Source organism: Egretta garzetta, unplaced genomic scaffold, assembly GCF_000687185.1.
Source record: "Egretta garzetta isolate BGI_Z169 unplaced genomic scaffold, ASM68718v1 scaffold557, whole genome shotgun sequence".
Classification (NCBI taxonomy): domain Eukaryota; kingdom Metazoa; phylum Chordata; class Aves; order Pelecaniformes; family Ardeidae; genus Egretta; species Egretta garzetta.
Genome location: NW_009260264.1, coordinates 891,465 through 896,135, shown reverse-complemented (window position 1 = coordinate 896,135; position 4,671 = coordinate 891,465).

Here is a 4,671-nt window from a genome sequence, read left to right as displayed (position 1 = left end):
GGGCCCGGGTCCTGGGGGTGGGCCGCGGAGCTGCTATAACCCGCCGTTGCTGGCGGGACTGTGGCCACCGAGGGTCCGTGTGCTTATTCGGGTTTCAGCAGCGGTTTCCTCGCTGAGAAAGTCGAATGAGAGCGGTGGAAGGACCTGAGAGTTAACAGCTGAGGCTCAGAGCATTCATTTCAGTCAAGAATGTTTCCTTCCTGCGCTTTATCTTGTTTCCTGCCTGCTTAAAGAATGCCACCCTCTAATGCATTTGAGAGCAGGCAGCTGCTTCAGAAGTGGTGACTCCCTTTAAAGGTAATCCTCACATGGTTGGCTTGGTGTCAACAGCCTTAGCACTTCTTGGCTTTGTAACCGACTTGCTGGTTTTGATAAATGGTAACAAAAAGCTTTTATCTGACCATACTTAGTGTGAGCATTAGGTATGTCACTAATAGGTATGTTAACTGGTTGCTAAAGATACATGGCCAGAAATTACTTGAGAGAAAAAATATCAGTTGCCTAAAGAAGAGTTTATTTGAATTAGGAGCAAGCAAGGACCCAGTGGGCAACTGCCTGAACTTGAAGGTGGTAGCGGGCTGATGGTTAGGATTGTAGTGAAGTGGGAGATTAGAAGGAGTCTGTGTGCTCGCCTCTAGCTGATGCTGTTGAAATGGCAGCATTAGTGGATGCTTGCAATTTATCAGAAATCAGGAAAAGCTGATGAAAAAATAAAAAAGATGTTTCTGCTAGTGCAACCTCTGCTGTGGTGTTTCCTTGTAAGCATTCAGTACTGTGGCTTGAATTCACCGTATCCTGATCTGCCTCTGCTTGCCTGGAATGCACCACTCCCTTTCAGCCTTTCCTGCAGCAAGCCATTGTCTCTTCACCCTAGAATTCAAGTGAAGAGGCTTAAATTGCTGCTGTGTGATGGCTGTACAAAAAAACCCGCCATGCCTGAAGGTAGAAGAGGGAAGCTTTTAGAGATTGAAGGTGTCTGAAATCAGTAGGGAATGTGGATGCAAAATGTCTGAAATTAGTATAGGATGCAACTATAAAATGAATGCTGTGAGCATGTGAAGGACGCAGGACAAATGGCCTGAAGAGACAGGTTTGGCTGCCTGGAGAGGCCGGGTGCACCAAACAAGCTGTAGAGAAGATGGGTTTCTGAGTATTGGATTCTTGAAATAAGCTGGGAGGATAGAACCAGCGACTATGTATCGTGGGGTTCTTAATTCATAGCTTTCATCATGCAATAAAGAAGTTCCTAATTCCCATGAGATGGCTCTGCCTGATAACGTAGATCACTTCCCACTTTCATCTGGGCCAGTCACCTGGGCCCGCCCCTAATGAAGCACTCTCCAATATATCAACATCAATTGTGTGCATTATTAATCAGCAAGCGAAAGATTTTGGCCTCATCAGCTCACAACAGGTTTTTTTTTTTATGGGACTATAGCATACTTAAGCCAATTTATTTAATGCTGCTTCCCGTTTGTCTTTCAGCATATTCTAGGCAAAGAGTACAATGGTTTATTAAAGCATGCATTTTTGTAGGGTAGGATGTGTTTATGGACTGCGACTTCTCTAAACATGGAGCTTCAGTGGGAAGGAAATGGGTATTAGTCTCCTTCATTGAAGACAATGATGACTCTGAGCTGTTGTTTCACCTCTCTATTGTGGAATTAATAGTTACCCATTCAGTTTCCTCATTCAGTATCCTCAAGTCCCTTAGACTTCCAACAGGGGAAAAAGAATTAAAATCATGCAATTAAAATCACTGGTTTGTGAGTTCACCATCCCTTCAAAAATCTTACCTGATACAGTCTGTTTGTGAGAAACTTAAGGGTACGTAGAAGTTTCACCTGGTTACAAACATCCAGTTTTTCCGCTTAGAACTGCAGCTGCAGGGCCATATTCAGCATCGGTGGTAGAGCATGTCAGCATCCTTGGCACTTTGTTCTCTGTCCTCAAGCCTTTTTTTGAAGTTCACCCATAGAAGTCTTAACAAGGACACCCTTTTGACATCTGGTCTGCTTCTACTGTTTCCTTTATGCTCATGCCATCCTTCTTGCAACTGTTGAGAACTTGAGTTTAAAATAAGTGATGGTATGGTCAAGTTCTTGTGATGCATGTTATCCTTAGGCAAGGCTTAAGGCTAGCTTTTTAACCCCTTTCTATAAGTCTGATCTCTTGAGTACTATTTTCCCTATCTTTTCCTTTGGCAGATGCCGTTACCCAGTATGGTGTTTTTGTTAAAAATCTATGTGGAGGTGACAAGGTAACATTGCTTCTCGGGGTGTTTTGAGCTGTTTGTTTTAATGCCATGCACAATGACAGTTTGGTGTTTCAGCAACTGTTTTCTAATTGCTGGTTTGTGTGTGTGTGTTTTTAAACATGTGTAGTCTAGAAAACTGATAGGTTATTTGTAAAGAGGAATAGAATAAACATGTATTTTTGCACTGCTTCAGGAGTAAAATCTTTTTAGATGTATTACAACTCACTTACCTATGACTCTAAACTTTTTCTTTTATGACATAGTATCATCCAAGAGTGAGGAATATATTTGAGATTCAAAATACTGTAATACTGAAACAATTTGAAACTATTTCTTTTGAAGGAGATGCCTCAAAGAAGGAAAAAGGAAAACTTCAGAAAAATAAGATTCTCTTAAAACGAACCAATTACATAACAAGAAGTTGGTAGGTGTGAAAATCAGATGGTTTCTAATTGCAGTACTTTGCAAAACAAAGTCACTGGTGAATATTCAGAACCCTGGAAGCTGGAGCTCAAGAATTAATAGGGTGAATTGTGTATACCCTGTCAAGTGGTTTAAAAGCTTCTCTCTCGGATAAATTCTTCTTCATCCCCTTGTTCAACAGTTAGTGACAGGTTTTATACAGATCCACCGCAAAACAAAGAGTTGGCTTCACGAATAAGTTTAGTTTTAAATATTGCATAAGACGTAACTGAAACAAGTAGAAGTGTGAAAGAGTTAGAGTATATGATCTGCTAAGGAAAGTCACCAAAACAAGTACTGGAAGTTTATGTGCTCTCGAGTACATAGCTGGAATGGTGATTTTTTTGTTGTTGCTGTTGTTTTTTGCCTGGTGATCTAGACAATAGAGTAAAACACAATGGCGGAGAGCTTCTGATTCTTCAGTGGCTGCCAAGAGTTAAGAGGACTGTATTTGGAAAAAAATCACTCTCTCCCTAGTGAAGAAATAACAGCGCTTCATACCAAAAAGGAGCATTGTTGTAACTACTACAGCTGGTGGCAAACAAAGAATCAGTTATTTGCCTGAAGCATAATGGCACATCAAGAACGGAGAGTGGGAGTCTTTGTGGAGCCGATACTCAAAGCCACAATTAGTAAGGACTTTACCCACATTGATAATAATTACTATTAGTAATAACTGGTACTTTAAAAAGTACTTTACGTGTTAACTAATCCTTAGGGCTGTTTTGTAAAGCAGGCAGGTAACAGGAGAAGCTGGGCTCTGAAAGTGGTACGATTGTGCATCCTGTAAAGTTCAGGTGCTCAGGGTTAAATACCAATGCTCTGATTTTCATTGGCAGCGAGGCTCAGCCACTCCTGTTCCAGTTACATGGAAGTATATGCATTTATTGAGAAGATTGGGCTGAGCTCCTAGCTTGGGTTAACTTCAAAATCAGAAGCACCTTGTGACATACTTTGTTTCAGCCAATTGTCTGAAATTATGTACACCACCAGCAGCAATGAATCCTGTTCTTCTTGTTAGGTGTTCTATTACCCAACATTTAGACTGTGGTACAACTGTTAAAACAGAATGAAAAATGTTCCATTCACAATATTCTTAAATCTACAGGAAAGGGTTAATCTGAAATGTTCTTCCCACCTACCAGTATATAATTATTTTTTTCCTCTCCTGCTTTCTTGTTCCTACTGGTTTCTACAAGTTGATGTACGTTACCTATCTCAAGGGTGTGCAGCATGGGCATGAAGGGACCTTTTACTCCAAATAAACCAGAATTGTACAAAGCTTGTAATAGAACTTGGAGCTTTTCTTAGCAGAGATTGGCAGCTGTTGTGCCTGGAGCATTTATTGTTTCTTAAACAGTTTTACTCAGTTCTGTTTTTCTTGGGTATGCTTATTATAGTACAGTACTTGCAAGACAGGCTTATATTTGACAGTGGAAAAATGGTGACTTCAGGATTCTTTCTAATACTCTTCTGCAGAGCTGGTGTTACTCCATCATGCTTGGCATATTTTTTCTTTTCAAGCCTGGAAGTTTTGAGGCACTTCAACAGAAAACACAGTTACTTTCTAACCGCTTAGAATGTTAATGTTGGCACTGTTTCTGTTTTTATTGCCATCGGCTCCCAAATCTTTGCTTGGTTTAGGAATACATTGTTACACTCAGCCGCCGGACCTGTTGTATTGGTGATATCCTGACCGGTCCCAGCATCGGATGAATATTCTGAGGATGTTGTCGTGAATTTGAATTATCCCATCGCCTTGCCTTTCCGCCCGTGTCACTTGCATTACCATAGACCTTCCACGCTGGTGCCTGTGGGAAGCACGTGAAATCAAGGTCGAACCCCGCTGGCGAAAGCAGCCGCGGTGCCGTACCTGCCGCGCGGGGTGGCGGAAGCTTCCCCGCGGCCTCCTGCCCTGCCGGGCCCCGCCAGCTTCCTCGGGGCCCGGCTGG